A 17,912-nucleotide genomic window follows, 5' to 3' on the forward strand; every position below is an offset into this window, starting at 1 on the left:
TATTCTCTAAAATGTTCTGGGAACATATCTTGGGAATGTAGATTTTTCTGTGACTCTGTGTCACCTACTCCATCTTTTCATCTGTTCCTGTCTCTTAAGCTACACTCTCCTGTTGCAGAAAACATGATGGCTCTTGAATAAAAAATGATTCTTAATCCTAGCTCCTAGAAGTTCCCTGGGTACATGTAGTAGAACCCTTAAAGCGAGGCCTGCTGTGCCATAAGCATGACAGGGAGGCCAGCGATGCTCTGGTTTGGGCTCAGGGTTTCCCTTTGCTGTGGTGTGTAGTTTCTGGTGCAGCAAGCAAGGATTGCTTGGGAGCAACTCCAAGACTTTAATTTCTGTGATGAGGCGAGTCTGCAACTCCCTTGAAAAAGCAAAACTATCCCCCTTACCCTGAATACACATGTGGGAGGGGACAAAAACTTGTAACAGAGGCAAACTGCCTATTTACATCCCAGGCAAGTGCCCTCAGCCCCAGACTAGAGTCAGGCTCAGCTGCCCTCTCATGCTCTCCTCGGAGCTGTTCCACTTTGTACAAATAATTAAATAGTCATTGGGCCTGGGAGAGGGAGGCATCTACAACATCACTTGCAGGAAGGGAAGGACACGATTAACCCAAACTGCTGGCAAAAGAGCTTCAAACTCATCAAACTCTGCCAGATATCTTAACTCTCCCATCTCATGGCTAGACCTTGGGAAGCATAATCTTACTTTGGAGAGGCATTGTCAGATGAAGTAGAAATAATGCTGGCTGAGTTTAAACAACAACCATATTTGATATTTTCTGCTGATTGAGCTGTCCAGTTGACTGGAAAGGGCTGACAGCAGAGAGAGCCCTGGTCTGAGCAGAGCAGCTCCCAGGCCAGCTGGTGAGGGAATGGGTCTGCGCCAGGTAATTATTGCCTAGTGCAGAGGTCGAAAGCCTCAGAGAGGCTGATGTACTAATGAAACACAAATGGGACATCTGTGTTCAGGAGTTCAGCAAAGCACAGAAAACAGAGCTTTGCCAGGGATATCTGTACTACTGAAAGCAAACTCACTTTCCAGAGCTAAGGGAAACCCACTGAAGAGTGGAGGCATAAGAAAGCCTTTTGCATTGGACCTTTTTTTGTTTGCTCAACAGATCAAAGGTTTCTAATGATTGCTCTGGACACTACAACATTGCAGAGGGGAAGTGGAGGCACTGAATAGTGTGATGCCAGATCACATGTGGATATGAAGGAGGGATGAGAGGAGTAATAAAATAATAGTTGAGGTAAATGAAGTTACTGGGAGCCTTTGGTGACAGGAAAGAACATCAGGGTATTGTGTGTGTGTATGTTGTTTATTCTAACTGGCTGTAGTTACAGATACAAATGTCAGCATATGAATTCAGGGTCTGTCTTTTGAGGCTTGCATAGCCATGTCATTAGAGCTGAGTTTCAAAAGTTTCTCTTTTTAACACTGGGAAAAAGTGGATGTATTAGATAGTATGCACACACATATATCTTTTTAAAAGTATGAGAGTATTTTCTTCAAAATAACCACCAGAAGGCTCAGGGCAGTGGCATTACTGAAACAACACTGTCACAGTCATGTTTAAGTGGAGATTTAGGGCATGTATCGGTAAAAGGATTTTGACGTAAAGCCTGCACATCAAGAACAGCCTCTCAGACTGGCCAGGACTAATTTGAGGAGTTCCTTAGGGCCTCCCTTTCAACTTAATTGGGGATGTTTGTTGCCCATTCTGGAGGTGCAGAACAATTGAATGAAGCAGGAGAGACTGTGAGGTATGGAGCTGAAATGCACCTTTTTTGACTGAGAAGCAAAGTGTAATTAGGATATCCTTCATGTTTCTGCAAGCTCCACCAAAGCTGGGCATGGCGAAAGGAGGTGTGCTGAGGTCTGTGCAGGCACATCTGTAGCCTTGGTGCAGCCAAAGGCATGCAGAGACTTATCCTGCTACTCCCAGCAGTGCACAGACTGGGTGGGAAGCACCAGGGCCAAGGGCAGGTCTGTGCTGGACTCATGAAACTTGAGAGACAAAAAGCCCCAGGTGCTGCTCAGCTTTCAGGGAAAGGAACCAGCTGGGCATCAGAACTAGTCCCCATATGAGCAGCTGATCAGCAGGGAGGGACAGCCAGGCTTGTCCTTGCCCTTTCCCTTTGTTGTTCTGTTCCACTCTGTCAGCAGTACGAAGGCAAAAGCTTAGCTTAGCTGGAGCTGCTACACCTGGGTCTCTCCTAGCCACAGAGGGCCTTGCTGTGTCCCCTTCCCAAAGTTATTGAGGTGGTCTCAGAGCAGCAGGACTTGGAGTCCGGTGTCCTTCTCGGCAGAGAAAAACACAGTGTTTCAGATTTTTGAGAGAGGCTCAGTAAACCCTCAGGTTGTCCCTGTGAAGGTGAGTGCAGCACTTTACCAAAATTTCACTGCAGTGCCAGTGCTGGGTCTGATAGAAGACGACTCCTGGCTCGGAGGTGAGCGTGTGAATGCTGGCGCAGAAGTCCTGACTATGAAATATCATGAATGAACTTTGCTTAAAAGTGATCTCCAGAAATAACTAACATCTAGAGTAGGATAGGGGTTTCTTTTACACTTTCTGTGTTACTGGCTCTAACATTTTTATTTTGGCCATAAACTATTTGATGACTCATTTTAGAATTAATGCCTCCAAATATGAAGAATATATGCATATTTCTACCATTATATAAAGATGATAATCAACAATGGCAGGGTTAAAGCATTTGTGGCACAGGAAATCTGAGCTGGAACTGGTTGGTGCTGTGACAGCTCAAGTCGTGACCTGATCAAATCCCTGTGGCTAGACAAAAGGAGGCTCCCAGGGCAATATACACTGGCTTTGATGCTTAACAAGGGCACTCTTCCCATTCAGAAGCTTCTAATTCTTCCTCATGGCAGAAGGGACTCAGTGTCTGGTGTCTGTGTGAGGCACAGCCAGGGTCTTTGGCACTGACAGCTTGTGGCATTACTTGTAAGAACAGGGACTTTTGCTGCATCCTCCTCTTGGCCACTGATTCAGGTAACCATGTTGAGCATATATAAAACACACTCCTGTTTTCCTACCTGCATGCAGTATTCCTTGAGTTCTGAGGCATGTTGCTGTATCATGTTGCTTCGCTTTGTTTGGACATTGATCTTCATTGGCACTAACGACTTCATTTCAGTGGTGGATGAATCACAAGTGTTTAAAACTGAACTTCAGTTTACTGAACATGGTTTGGCTAAAGACACAATTTTTATGTCATCTGTTATTGTAAGAAACTCTACCGACCTACACTTGAACAATGTAATGGGGCACATAACACAGCACTGTGTTGTTTTGCCACCACTTTTAAGCCCTGCTTGGATTCTTTTCCCACAATTTTCATATTAGTAGTTGTTATTCAAGACTTCAGCATATGATCACTTACACTTAGATCAGCTGCCCTAGCCTGCTTCTTGCACACTGTGAGTGCTGGCCACTACAGTGAGCTCTTGGCTACTACATTTGTGATTGTTTGCAGACAGGTCTGACTTGTTTGGAGAGGCAGCTGGGTAGCAATGAGTCAGCGGCTACCGGATATACTGGGATTATCCTAGTGAACACTGCATTAATTGCTAAACCTGAGGAAAAAAGCATGTGGGGAGGTGAAAACTCATTTTTGTTGAAGAGAAGCAGCAGCTTTTTGTTGCTTCTGGCTCTACAGTGAACTTGCAGGAGTAAATGCATGAAATATACTTGGCTATTGCTGTGATTAAATCTAGTTTGAACTACCTGTGTAGAAAAGCAGCAGTCTCTTTTTAGACTTGTCCTAGTTTTGGCAAAGCATGCCTGCCCTTTAAGATGGCAGGAAAGAGAAATTTAGGGGAGCCCTGAGTGATAAATCCCCAGGAAGAGGGAGGAGCAAGTGTGCAGCATTATGCAGTAGAGCTCTGGAACCAGACATCACTGGAAATAAAACCAAATTAATCTAGATAAACAAAATAGTCAGCATAGCTAGGAAAGAAGACCACATGGTCTTTTGTTTCCCTGCTTAATTAACAGAACAAAAGGTGGGAAGCTGGAAATGAACTGGGTTCACCTTCCTTAAAATATGTAGAAGTGCTATCCTGTAGCATGAGGAATGATACTGGATCATTTTGTTCATTCAGATAATGTTCCTCATGTCCTGCCTTCTCACTGATGAAGTTGGCTTCTGGTTACTCAGCTTTAAACCAAATTCCAGACCGAGCCAGTGCAGTCTGTGCCACCACACACACAAGCAGCTAGTGTCTAGGTATTAATTGCTCCCTCTTAAGATATCTGTGGCTTAGTGGACACAAATGAAAGGAGGGCAAGGTGTGCCCTGTAGTGAGGGACTGTGCTGGTCATTTGTCCAACACAGAGACTGGTTGGACACAGCCAGGTGAATTAGCCAGGTGGCACTGGGAGTATGGGGTCAGCTCCAAGAATAAAGCTACGGCAAACAGATGTATAGACCTGGGATGCATAGTGCAGCCCTGGAAAAGGTGATTGCAGCCAGCACACAGGTGTAATGAGAGACCTGCTGCTCAGAGATTGCTTGTGAGGTTTTTTCACACTGCTTTTGGCCATTACAAATGTGGGAATTTGAAGTCTGCTACTTACCAAGCACTGTGGAATGTATTGCCCTCTTAGCCAAGGTTTATGCTGCTAACTCTTCTCTCAGCTAAGTCTACATGTAGTGTGGAGACCAGTAGGCAGATGCTGAAATAGCAATTTTACCTGCCCTATCTGTTGCCCTTCTTCCTGTGTACTATATCTAGAATTGTCGTTTTCTTAACATTTTCTTTTTAACACTCTTTTTTCTTTATACCTGAAAAGAAAAGGAAACTTCCCATACAGCCCTTGGGAGTCAGAATTATCTTAATTCAGTTAGTCCAGATCTCAGTCCAAGTCCTTTTGTATTATTTTTTCAGAAGAAATGGTTAGCCTGAAAAATCTGGTGTACTGCACCATATCTCCAGCTGAGCGGCTTTGTTTAATCTACTCATTGACTCTATAATACACAAATTAGCTCATTTAATATGAGGAAATGTAGAGGAAGCTGGAATCATTTGTCCTAACAGCTTTGGGGGAGATTATCAAAAAGAAGTAGAACTGGAGCATAGAGAGAAGAGAGTGAAAATCTGTCCAAGTTCTCCAGGCTATCACTGTCAGTGGAAATTACTGAAAATGGTAACCTGATAGGAGGTTTCCCTTTAGAAAAAAATGGGTGTGGAAGTGGTGTTCCTTCTTTGGACAAATTCTCTAAGTGCAGTTTCTGCTGTGCCAGAAAAATGAAGATATGTTCAAGATGAAAATTTATTGCCTGGACAGAAAAAGATGCCTCTAATACCGCATGAAAAGGGCAGTTTGGAAGAGTAAGAGGTCAGCTTGTGGGAGGGGATGACCTTCCACAGGCTTTCAGACAGCAGTTGCCCATGGGGTGAGGAGGATTGAGTCTATGCTTGTCCTGTCCTCATGACCCAACTCTTAAGTGTCCCTCTGTGCTGTTCCGCAGAAAATCCCAATCTGCATTCCTTAGAAATGAAGGAACGCAGCTGAGTTTTCAAAGCCATCAAAACCTACTTGTGCTCATGTCCTTAAAACCATTCTTGAAATAGCTTCTGGCTTGGCTTTGCAGTCAGTTTGTCAAAGGCTTCCCTTTGTTTTCATTGTTCTATGTGGAAGCTCCATCCACACCTCAGAAGACAACATGCAGAGGACAACCATGTTTTAAGGTCAGATGTAAATTTTCAGAATGGTTTTCCAGTGGGCCTCTTCATTATCTCCACATGTCTATTGGATAAGTAATTGCCCAGCTGTCTCTGCAAAGAGGCAGATCCTCACTAGCAAGATGTGCTTGCCCTCCTTTGGTGACCATTTAGCTCCCCTGTGTTTGCTTCTCTGAGCTTCTTCAGTCTTCCACCACTCACTAGCTCCACAATCTGACTGGGGTCTGTGGTGCATGGTCTGAGCAGCACCAAATGAAACACTGTGCTGTTTTGGCTGGAGTAATTTTCTTCCCAGTGGCTGGTATAGGGCTGTGTTTTGGATTTGTGCTGGAGACAGTGTTGATACTAAAGAGATGTTCTTGTTATTGCTGAGCAGGGCTTACACAGAGCCAAGGCCTTTTCTGCTTTTCGTACTGCCGTGCTAGGGAGGAGACTGGGGGTGCATGGGAGACTGGTGGGATACACAGCCAGGACAGGTGACCCAAACTGACCAAAGGGATAGTCCAGACCATGTGGCATCATACTCAGTATATAAAATAGGGGAAAGAAGGAGGACGGGAGGGACATTTGGAGTGATGGTATTTGTTTTCACCATTACATGTGATGGGGCCCTGCTCTCCTGGAGGTGGCTGAACACCTGCCTAATTCCTTGGTTTGCTTTGACTGTGTGCACGGCTCTTGCTTTCCCTATTAAGTTGTCTTTATCTCAGGTCATGAGTTTTCTACCTTTTACCCTTCTGATTCTCTCCCCAGACCCACTGGTGAGGGAATGAGCGAGCAGCTGTGTGGGGCTTGGCTGCTGTCTGGGGTTAAACCACAACAAATAGCTGCATTTTTAACATCTTTGAGGGCATATGGACACCCCTACTTCCCACCCTTGCCTGCAGGACTGTGGTTCCTGCTCTTGAGGACATTCATCACTTGGGCAGGGACTGCCCCGTTCAGGCTCCATGAGACTTTGGGTACTTGTGCAATGAAAGAACAGGGCCAGTGGAAGTACCAAAAATGTTAACAACCACAGACCTTTTTTATATATGCCTTCAGATTTAGGCAGAATTGGATTATTCAAATTGTTCCATTAGCCTTGAGTCATCAAGGGAAAGGTCTCATTTTGGCACTGCAGATGGGAGATGCTGCACTCCTTTGAAACTCTGGCTGCAAATGTGGCTGTGGGAAGAGCAGGACTTCTGGTGCTCTGAAGAAACCTAAGCCTGAATTGTATGAATAGGACATGACTGCTGCTGGGAGAAAGTCTGATGTGGCATTGGGTGCTGAGAAGTAGAAAATGTAACTCAGAGCTGTACTTCAGCCATGGCTCAGAGCTGTGAAAACTGGTATCAAAGGACACTGTTGTGTCTGAGCTGTCTTTCACACGCTCATCACACTGGCACAAGTGATCACTTAATATGGAGCGCAGCGGAGAGGTGGGTAATACCACGTGAAGGCAGCCAGGGGCCAGGGTGAGTGCTGACAGAGATATTGAGAGTGCTGAGGATAAAGGGAACGCTGCCTGAGCTCAGTTTTTTGCTCTGAGCAGATAATAGGATACAGAAAAGGCAAAAAAATTATGCTCGAGTCTTCTAATAAATTTTGTACTTTTACTTATAAGCAGAAAAACCAACCAACCAAACAAAAATCCCCAAATAGGCTTTTAATCTTCATAAGTACAGATGATCTGTACATTTCACAAAAAAGAGCTGTAGAAAACACACACACACCTTTTAACTAGTGAGCAATTTAAAGACTAATAGGATTCATCCATAATTACATAGTTAAGTAAAATTTATGTATGAAGGAATTAACTGATTTCCCTGAGGGCAATATAAACCATAGAGACAGTGCTCTCATTTAAAAGTACCATCTCAATGTTAAAATACTTTGTCATTCTTCTGTAGCGATGGTTAGGTGCTGTGAGAGCCACATGGAAGTTTATTTACTGATCCACAGACAACTGATAACAGATCTCTGCTTTGTTTGGAATAGAAAACTTGAACAGCTTGTCTGCACCTCTCCACTCGGACATTAAATCAACATGGCTCTATTAGTGGCCCTAGGATGCCAGCTGAGCCATCTCTAAGCCTGTCACCGTGATGTCTTCATCTGTAACCAGAGCAGACGTGAGCTCCTGGCAGCTTCGGGAGGTGACAACAAATCCAATTAGCTCCTCTCCATGGCGCCACAATACTACTGTGAAACGGCCTGACAGGGAGGGTGGCTGCAATACCCTGCACAGTGGGCCATATCCTTCGTATTTAAAAAAAAAATCTACCAGCACTTAATTGCTGGAGTGACTTTCCAGGCGGTTGCTGGAACCTTGTGCACAATCTGGTCAGAAATGTGAGCTGTCCTGGAGGGCTGGATCATGCACAGCTTGGGGAGGGCTTTGCAAAAGGATAAAATGCTCCAAGAGGATAACTGTGTGCCAGCACTCTCATCCCCCTTCCTCACAAGGAAATTTTGGAAAAATCATGAAAAGCCAACCCCTTTCTGCTCCAGTCCCATGTTGCATAGAAATGGGGACTTTTGGTGCCTGGAGGTGGTGTGTGCTCCATACTGTGTCTTTTGGCTATGGTGTAAGCCAAAAGATGGAAGCAAACTCCCCACTCCAGACTTTGTCTGCTGGAAGGAAAGTGGGGGCTGTTTGGAGGACGTAGGATTTGGAAGCAGACAATTTAGCAAAACTCCTTGATCATTGACTGGGAGGGGTTGGTAACACTGCTCAGAAGTTAAGGCTGGGCAGGCTGAACGTGGTTGTATTTAAACCCAGCTTCCTTCCTCCCAAACTAGTTAGCAAGTGCAAAGAAATATCTCACATGCTGATTAAAAGTTGCTGATGTCTCATGAGGCATAATACATGAAATAATTTAATTCTTTTAGGTTCTCACTAATGCAGTAGTTTTGCTTTTTCTGACCAATACTTCCATCTAAAAGTGCAAGGTGAAGTAGGCTGGGGAGAAATAGACACTGAATTTAGTGTTCCCTTGAGTGAAAAACTAAATCTAATTTCCTCTATTTTGTTCTCAAGGTCATAGAGGCGATGAGTAAAGCCTGTGCATCCCTGCTGCTGAAACATAGTGCTCTTGAGATGCAAGAATGCTACCCAGAGTTTGCGTTCTTCTGTTCTTCAGCCTCTTTCATGTAGGTAGATTCTGTCTGTTTCAATGCTGAAGGTTATTAGGAATCACTGTAACCATAAGCTCCTTTTGGAGAAATAACTCAAGGTAGTAACTAGCTTGGATTTCTCTTCTTCCAGTCAAGTGGTGAGCTTGCAGTTACATCAGGGTATCTGTGCTACCCACAGCCTAATGACTGTGGTCACTGGACTAAATCAGACATCTCTAACACCATTAATTCCATGTTCCAAGTTAGAGAGGATGTGCCTGTTTGCACGTCTTGAGTCTGCGTGGAAGTGTAATGTTAACTTACAGGTGACTGAACTTATGGGTGGGAAGCATCCAGCAAAGCAACAGTAACAGCATTTGCACATCTCTGCAAACTTCTTTGAATGGAGAATCTTAATTCTTTCAAGGAGAGAATGTTTTAAATCCAAGCAGGAGACAGCGTTCCCCCAGACCCTGGATCTGCCTTGTCTGTGCAGTTTCTGGTGATGGGGGGTTCAATGCAGAGAAAACCAACTCAAGACCTGCAGAAATAGTGTTGGGAGGAAGCGCAGTATTACTGTTTCCAGCAACTTAAATGCATACTTTTTATCTGATTCTTCTGGTGCTCAACTTCCATGCTTTAAAAGCGTAGTGAAATCTCTGAATATTTCAGCAAAAGTCATGATTTTTGAGGGTGGATTTCTCCAGGGAGAGCATATTGCAGCAGTGTTTGCCTCCCAGAGCCAAGCACACACTCCAGTCAATGGGTAGCAGTTGGCAAGCCACCTCTCCCTTGTCAAGAAGCCAGTTGTTCTGTTGTCTCCTGCCACATCCCTGAGGAATACCTGTGGGCACTGGCAGCCACACAGCTGAGAGAAAGGGAAAAAGGTGTAACTGGGATAAAACAAAGGATTTTTTTTTTAACAGAAGCAGCTTGTTGCAAATACACATTGTTAAATCAAATTCATTCCAGATGAATTGGGCACAATATCTAGGCATGTGGCTGGTTTACAGAGCAACCAAACACTCAGTGAGCTTTGGAACTAATGGACTGGTTTTGGAAAACAGTTAAGTGCTGCCAGGCCCAATTATTTTCAGCAACATCTTTCTGTTACCAAAATGTGTCAGTGTGGACTTTGGCCTGCTTGGTAAGAGATACATTGTGAGCTCACTGACGAGCACAATCCAGACTGCAGACCTTGAAACAGCATGGAGAACAGGATACTCGCTCTGGTCATCAGCACAAGGCTGTGTCTTAACCAGCAATTAGCAGTGGTGGTGGTTAAGGCTAAGTTTTATTTTAAGAAAATTCCACATATGCTGCGTGTAACTGCAGTAAGCAATTGAAGGAAAGCCTTGTGTTCTTCAGGATGGGACTACAAACAGGTGATGGGATTTAAGGTCTTACTTATCCCAGCTTCGGATGCACATGAACTTCCACTAATACAGCAAAGAGAAAATTTCATGGAGAAACAGTTCTGGAGATCTAGAGAAGGTTGTGAGTCCATAGAGCTGATTTGTTGGGGAAATATTCCCAGCACAGTTCACATCACAGGATGCTCAGATGGTCTTACTTGACCACAAACATCACAGTCAGGCCAGCTCTGCCAAGACAGTGGTGGCTGATGTAGATACTTTGCAGTGAGTCTGATTGATACAGTTTGTGAGTCAGCTGAGAATTTACACCATTGTTTTAAGGCAAGAATTTGTGTGGCTTTGATGGTGGCAGCTGAGTTTTGCTTTGCCAGTTTAGGGAGACTGAAAGGATGGCTATAAAGTGAAGCTTGATGATTGCTACTTCTGCACTGGGCACCACAGAAGCTTTTAATGAGCTTCTGTCCCCTACCCCTCTCAAAGTTACACACTCATAATGTGCTTACAAAAAACAGTACCCCAAGAATGATGACCTGATGCACAGCACGAAAGGAGAGCTTCCTGTGGCACCTTGGCAATGGGAAATAGAACATGCTTTTCTGTCTATTTTATAGTCTCCAAAAGTCCAGCTTTTATGAAGACTGCAAAAAAAAAAAAAAAAAAAAAAAAAAAAAAGGCTAGGAATAAGGCTGAGTCTCACAAAGCATCTGGACACTGAAAATGAACACTGAGATTGCAGAGACTTGAAATAGAGAAACAAGAGAAAGTCCAGATATATTCTATCTGGGAAATCAGAGGGAAGAAGAGAAGATATTGGTAGAGTGACAGCAGAAAGATCTAAAGAGCAGGAAAGAAGTGGAGAAGTTATTTAAGTGGGCTGCAAATGGAGGTGATATCTCATTTGATAGCTGGAGGTGATAAAAGCGTGAGAAGGACAGGAAGGAGGAAGCATGAGACCATGAGCTTCTAAGGCAGGTGCATCAGAGAAGCACAAAGGTGCTTTTTTAAAAAAAAAAAAGATATTTATTTTATTATTGGATGGGACCCTGAGCAACCTGGTCTAGTGGAAGATGTCCTTGCCTATGGCAGTAAGATTGGAACTAGATGGTCTTTCAAGTCCCTTTCAACCCAAACCATTCTGTGATTCTGCGATTCTGCTTCCTGGAGTCTTTGCACCAGCAAATAGCATTGGCTATACAGAACCCTCTGACCTATGACTCTAGCAGACCAATACAAACTGAATGCACATACTAAAAACTCTAACTTTCAGCTGTTCTCTAGTTAACAGTAAATATTGGCTATAATTATGTTTCTTGAGAAATCTTTTAATTCGATAGAACTTGTATCAAAGCAAAACACATGGCTTCAGTTACTGAGAAATCTGGGAAAATTAGCTGCCTGGATTATCAGAGGAGCTGACAAATAATTCTTAAGACATCTTTAGAAGGAAATTTGAATAAGAAATTATGCCCTTTGAGGACTGAAGGTCGTCTCTCCTCTAGAGGTCTCTGAGCTACTGCTTTACAGGGATGTGACAGCAAAACTGTAGGTTTTTCTTGGAAAACCCTCATCAGCTCTCATCTATCCAAGACAATATTTACTCTGTCCTGAAGGAGGAGTTCCTAAATACAATCATATTCTTCTTCTTTGTGGGCTATGGCCAGCTGTGACTGGGACTTTCTTACTGAAATCACTGAGGCACACACTGTGGATGATGGCGTTTGCACAAGCAGTTGTAATTTCAAAGCTACTAATCAGAATAGTGTGTCTCTGAGCATTCCCAACCCATTTAAAGGTTGGAGAGGCATCTCACAAGAGCTGGCATTAGTCAAGCAGCTCCCTCCCCTCAGTAGACAGAGGGTCTGTTCTGACAGCCTCAGGGAGCCTACAGTGTAAATCAAACGGATTTTGTTGATTCATTTTCTTTGCATGAAGTTTCTAAATATGTCAGAGGTATCTGCCTCTGTTGGAAGCAGGGGGCGGTTTACACAGTTGTGTCACCAGACCTACATCCCGCTCTGTGATTTCCCCTCTTTAACTTGAAGAGAAGTCAACAGTTTTAGAAGCTATAGTTTTATAGTCTCCTGGGCTCCCTTGCAGCTTTGGCTCCTGGTAACAGTGGAATTCAAGCTTTTAAAAAAACCTGTTCTGAAATGGGAGTTTTGGAAAAGTATAGTGTTGTTATGGAGCAAATAGTTAGCAAAGATGGTGGCACATCCAAGACAATTTCCCCTTGGTTTTTGGCCAAACCCTCTGGTACTTATGTAGATGCCATCTGCATTTTTTCTCTATGGTATTCCAACTCCTCGTAGGCTTTAGGCTCTTTTAGGCAAAGAAACATAATTGCACAAAAATCATTACTTGAATCACAGCCCTAAGTTTCATTCAGGACAACAACTTCAAGGAATACTCATTTTTCCTGTTCTCTTCTTCCCAGGCTTGCTCCCATCTGCTTAAACACCACCTTCCCCTGGCTTGTAACATTGCTGTGCTGAGCACTGTGTGGCTCTAGTGCCCAGGAGTCCCATTCATATTGACTTAACTGCTTTAGGGGACCAGAACAATAACACTTGTTTTATCTGGTCAGGTAGCAAACAGAATGAGGAGAATATTGTCCAGTAATCCCTTTCCTAGCTGGACTCAATGATCTTGGGGGTCTTTTACAACCTTAATGGTTCTATGACTCTGTAAGTCTTGCTGAAACTAATGTTCAAGTGTCCCTTGTTCTGAAAATCATTTGCCTTGTTTGCAAGGTGATGGAGTTAGGATATTCATGTAAGATTATTTAAAATGCATGAGTGGAGCAATGGGCAGAATTTCATTTCCTCTTGAGCCCCTTGGCACAGATTTAGGTGGTTCGATCTTTCTTCCTCCCTAGCCTCGGTTCAAAAAAACCTGATCCATGGCACAACTTCTTCAGAAGAGGGGGAAGTGCCCCTGCCTGGTGCCCAATTGCTCTGTTGTGTTTCCCAAAGGAATTTACTGATGAAACACGGTGCAAATATCCCTCCAAGAGGCCAGGTGCCATAAGGCACTGCAGTTCAGTGCTATGTGGTGATACCAGCTCCCAGTGCCCGAGCAAAAAGCATCACGTTCATGTTGCAGCATTTCATGCAAGGAAACAAGCCCTGTACCTTTTCCAGAGTAATGGGACCTTCTGCGTCTTCCAAAAACATGGGGTATTCACAGTGATTGCTGGGGGTGAGGTGCTTGTCTTGCCTTTACACGTTTCCAGGAAGAAGCTGAGTATCAAAACTCTGTTACTTGGGTTTGGAGAGCCTTTCTTCCCACTCTGGAGGCTTCATAGCTTCTGGCAGCTTTGGAAACAAGCTCAATCAGGATTCAGTCTCAGACCTCTCACCTGGGGCTATGCAACATTGCTTCCAGACCACTGAGCAATTTTGTAGGTGACTTCTAAACATGCAAAGAAAATTAAACGATTCCTTCGAATATCCTTAGCCAGAAGAATGGCTCAGAGGGTTATTGAATTTTTTTCTTTTTGAAAGCACAGTTCTTGTTTATTTAAATGCTGCATCAAAGCTGAGAGAAAAGGCCATTGTGCCTTTGATTGGATTGGAATTTTCTGCACCAGCATTGGCCAAAGGCGGTCCGTCCTCTCGCAGGCTCTTGCACATGACGCAATGGGGAATGGGGGAGGGGGAAAACCTGACAGACAAGCAGACAGATCAAACACAACACTTCAAAGAGAAGAAAAAATGCAAGAATGAAGCAATCCGGCACTACGGTCCCTCAATGCTGTGAAACAAAGCAGACAACCCTCTACACATGGCCATTCCTGCCATCCAGAGACTGAGGCTGTATACATGAGATCTTACCAAAAGCACTAGGGAGTGGTCTCCAGTGACTACATGACCAGTTATTGCACTATCCGTGCTCAGACACTCTGAGGGGCTAATTAGTGCTTTTAATATGTAAATCAGAGCCTGAACAGATTAAATCTAGGGAAAAAATAACCCAGCTGCTGAATATGTTGTTTTAATTATTGCTCTAAAGAAAATATGGACATGGCTGAAGATGATGACAGAGAAGAACCTCTAATACTGCCTTATAGAAGTAGTCCCTGAACACTGAAAACTAGTTGGAGAAGCTTGGTGCTGAGCTGGAGCAGAGGAAGAGCAGTAGGAGCACATCCAGGGCTAGCAGAGCCCTGCTGACTGCACGCTCTGTCACAACCTTGGGTCTACCAATCCAGCCAATGGAATTTTCAAAATACACCCAAAGACTCTGCTGGGATTTCAGCTTGCTGGGTGTTGTTGAAACATGGGGAAAGAGCTATTCCCTCTCTCCAAAGAGAGATTTAGGGGGAGGGGACAGAAGGATTAATACCACATGTTACACTGCAGAGATGAAAGTCTGTAATCTGTTCACCTCCAGATGTGCTTGCATCCTTCATGTTACAAGGGGACAGGTCTTGGAAAGGAATAAATATTTAATTTTCTCAGGCTGAGCTTGTCTGAATGCAGAGTAGAGAAGGAGAATTTAGCTAGGATGGCCAGGGAACAGAGATTAAGAAGAATGGAAGGAGAGAAGGGGCAGATTGGGTGATTACTCGTGTTTGATAGAAAAAGCTCTAAGCAGTAAAGAGCCATTAACTTTTGTTGAGCTGTGTCCACTGATACTGGAAGGAAATAACGTGCACAGCAAGTCTGGACTGCAATCCTCTCTGCCAAGAGTGAGTTGAGAGGAGGAAGTTTGCTTTCCAAGAAAAACTTTTCAGAAAGGAGGGCATCTGTATGCCTCAAAGGCCTCTTGCGTTATTCAAGTCAGAGCTGCCTTCCAACCTGCCTGAAGGAATTCAGAACAACTTTCCTCTGTGTCAGTTGCTAAGGCTCTTTTGCAGCCTCTAGTGAAGTGAACATTTTTCTATGGATCAATTTTTAGCTTCTGTCAGTATTGAAACTCTGAACTTTTTTCCAGAGAGCAAGGGAATAGCAGGTAATTATGTTTCCTTTGAACATACATGCCCTTTTATCTGTGCCCTTCTGCCTACTCGTCTGCCTGTCTCCTTATTTACCTGTGTATTGCAATTAAAGATTGGGAGTTGAGGGAGAGAAAAATTTCTTTTCCCATTCTTTTCTTCTCTTCCTCTTCATTTTGCTAGTGTCTGATACAGATGCATTGCTTGAAACAGATGGTTAAAAATGTCTTTTATTATTCTCTCAATATACATATAGAGATACATGCACACATATATCTCTATATATTTAGAATAAGATTGTACATAATCAGATCTGTTAAATCATATAATAGACAATCAAGTGCTCCTGATCAGCTATATAAACTAAATTGACTGCTCTAGGTTGCCTGGAATATAGATATGCCTTTCTGATAATTTTTGTAATGTTAAGCAGAGCACAATTTACCCTTCTCTTAGTTCAGCCTTTCCTCCTGTTCTTTCTATCCTCTGCCCCCTTTATGCTGCACTGTGGATGCCCTAGAAGGCAAATGCGCATCTCCAAAACCATTTTTGCTTTAACCCATATAATGCAGTGATTGTGGGATGTGATTTTTTTCGGTGTCAACTCCTCTTTTGTAAATCAAAAATGTCTTCAGTGGAGCAAATCTACCCACACATCACCACACATTAACCTGTTCACTTAAATTCTTTAACTCCTTGAAGGGACAGAGAATTAAATGCAGGATGAGAATTTGTGAAATCTGTGTTTCCCATCCTGGATTTGTCACTTTTCTCCTCCATGACCTTTGATTAATCCTTTGAGTCAGGTTGGCACTGCACAGTGGCACATGGGGCTTGATCTCCAGGCATTCTCCTGTATCCACACTGTGAAGTGCAGCACCTTGCAAAGGTTCCAGCTCTATTAGCACTGTGCCACTGACAGCTAATTAGTTCAGGTGCTGGTGCCACTGAAGTGGGTCTTATGATCACTGAGTGACCAAGAGTCACAACTGGTGGAAGCACGTCTACAGAGTTAGTGTTGTCACTGTAAATATACCTTTGGTTTCTGTGTGATATCTGTGGCTAAAAAGCCAGTCACTTTTGTTGGTTTTAAGACCTGAAGTCTTACTACACAGACACTTCCAGTTACTGTGAACAATTTTCCTCTTCTAGGAAAAAATAGTGATACTAGAAATTTCAATACTGTGTTACTCTGATAGTGTTGTTCCTCTCCTTTTAGCCCTGATAGAGAGCTCTTCATGTGTGCCCAGTACGTCCTAGAGAGACCAAAGACAACCTGACTATCCCAAGCAGCTTTTGCTCCAGGTGTCATACAGCTGACAAACTTAGTGACAAAGCACCAGTAAAGCCAGTGACATGAAACAAAGGAGACTCCTTGTTTCTTCAATGAGCTTGTCACATTTTTTTGCATTATAAACATTTACTTTGCTGTAAATACAGGTGCACCACTGTGGGAGGAGGACCACAGAATGGATATATCAGCCTTGAAAGAGGATTTTCTTTCTGAGGCAGAAAGAGTGAATGCCAAGGAATTTGTCTTGAGCCGAATGTTACCAAGGGAACTCAATGCCCATCTACGTGTTTCACCAGCACTGAAGCGTTATCCACAAAACCCATCCTTTCTCTGACGAGAGCTAGAAATACTGGTCAAAATGTCTCCTTGTGTGGGGCTGAACTTGTTGGGACTTTGGGGTGAGATCTGCCAGGCCATGAGGTTAAGATGTAACTTTTGGGAGATCACTCATTATAACTTCTCTGGCCAAAGCTGCAGCCTTGTAAATCACATCTCTTTGGTGCTGCTATTAGTATAGTGATTGATTATCTCCACATGAGCCTACTTTGAACTTTGGATAGTGTGTTCCTTCCAGAAAAGTCAACATCTCTATTTGATCATGCTGTTTTTCTTCCTAGGTCTTGCAGACTAGGACAGTTCCTAATTTTTCTAACTATTAAGTAAGAGAGATTCCCCATGAACTTGTTATGTTCCTGAAATGGCAGACCAGACCCGAATGCTGCAGAAGCATCCATTGCAGTTGATTTTTGTCAGGTTTCTCATGGACTCCAAGTGGAGAATTACTGACTAATTCTGCAGGATATTGTCCTGAGATTCACAATGCCATGAAAGAAATCTCAATTGTTTTTGTCAATTTTTTGCATTCTTGTAATTAATAAACAGATACAAGCTGCTGAAGCAGCCAGTCCTCTATCATTTACCTGTAACTAAAAATAATTGCTAGAAATGATATTTTGCTGATATTTCAAATCCACAGATGCAAACGAATTAATTTGCACTAGACATTTTCCATTTTAGTGTCTGTACACACATATATAAAATATAACCACATCCATATTTATAAGTATGAAAATGAATATGTTTTGTACCTAGAAATATTCCCACGTACCTTTTGACTTGTCATTGAGAAATACACACAGCACTCAGCAGTAAGTAGTAAAAGCAGCAGAGGTGATATCTTAGGGTTTGCTGTCCCCACAGATTCGTTATGTGGTGGAGAGAAGCCCTGACAGGGTGAATGTCCTTGAATGTGTGTCCTGAACCTGCAGCTCAAGGGTTTTGGCTATGCTGAAGGGTAATCCTCCTACATCTCCTGAACAAATTCCTGCCTGAGCACATGAGAATGATCCTATCCCAAATGACAGAGGTGACCCATACCTGTGACCAGGCTGAGGGATTGGATCAGCTGTTCAGTTCTCAGGATCTGATCCCATAAAAATAATTAAGCACATGCTTAACTTTAAGCATGTAAGTCCTACTGTCTCAA

General features: G+C 43.3%; 1 long non-coding RNA gene across 1 annotated transcript in view; it reads right to left on the reverse strand.

Moving 5' to 3' along the window:
- Positions 1 to 17,674, reverse strand: part of LOC108445400 — a 31,695-nt gene extending 14,021 nt beyond the window's left edge. The window contains exon 1 of the long non-coding RNA XR_001860242.1: positions 17,535 to 17,674. This is a non-coding gene — a long non-coding RNA (uncharacterized LOC108445400). The remainder of the gene's footprint in view (positions 1 to 17,534) is intronic.
- Positions 17,675 to 17,912: the final 238 nt, after the last annotated feature.

This window comes from Corvus brachyrhynchos, unplaced genomic scaffold (genome assembly GCF_000691975.1).
Source record: "Corvus brachyrhynchos isolate BGI_N302 unplaced genomic scaffold, ASM69197v1 scaffold1, whole genome shotgun sequence".
Taxonomy (NCBI): domain Eukaryota; kingdom Metazoa; phylum Chordata; class Aves; order Passeriformes; family Corvidae; genus Corvus; species Corvus brachyrhynchos.